Here is an 802-nt window from a genome sequence, read left to right as displayed (position 1 = left end):
ATGTTAGCAAGTACGTGTAACATGGTGGATTGTAGCAGGTACATGTAACATGGTGGGTGGTAGCAGGTACGTGTAACATGGCGGGTGGTAGCAGGTACCTGTAAGATGGTGGGTGGTAGCAGGTACATGTAACATGGTGGATGGTAGCAAGTACGTGTAACATGGTGGATTGTAGCAGGTACATGTAACATGGTGGGTGGTAGCAGGTACGTGTAACATGGTGGGTGGTAGAAGGTACCTGTAAGATGGTGGGTGGTAGCAGGTACATGTAACATGGTGGGTGGTGGCAGGTACGTGTAACATGGTGGGTGGTAGCAGGTACATGTAACATGGTGGGTGGTAGCAGGTACATGTAAGATGGTGGGTGGTAGCAGGTACCTGTAAGATGGTGGGTGGTGGTAGGTAGGTTGGCGATGTTGACGACGACAGTGGCGACCCGCGTCACGTGTGCGTCTACAATGATTGAAACAGCGGTTATTATAGTTGTCAATCGCGTTCCATCGATCCCAATTACGGTGTAAAACATGCGCAAAAAATTCCCCCCACGATATTACGCTGGCCGCAAGATCGACCGATGGCGCCCAGGAGAAAATGCAGAGCGTACCACCAATCCATAGTCTCTACTGCCCTAACGCGTTACTGCCCTCCACCGAAACTCTTCGCTCGCTCATTGTCGCGCGCACATGACGTAGCCTCGCGCGTTGCACGCCGGGTAGGCGCATGCGCAGCACGTGCGGCGTGCTACCGGGGCATCCACTGCTATATTGCACGCCGTGGCTTTCCTACTTAGCAAGGAGCTAAA

This window comes from Priapulus caudatus, unplaced genomic scaffold, assembly GCF_000485595.1.
Source record: "Priapulus caudatus unplaced genomic scaffold, Priapulus_caudatus-5.0.1 Scaffold4502, whole genome shotgun sequence".
Classification (NCBI taxonomy): Eukaryota; Metazoa; Priapulida; class Priapulimorpha; order Priapulimorphida; family Priapulidae; genus Priapulus; species Priapulus caudatus.
This window is presented reverse-complemented; position numbering follows the sequence as displayed.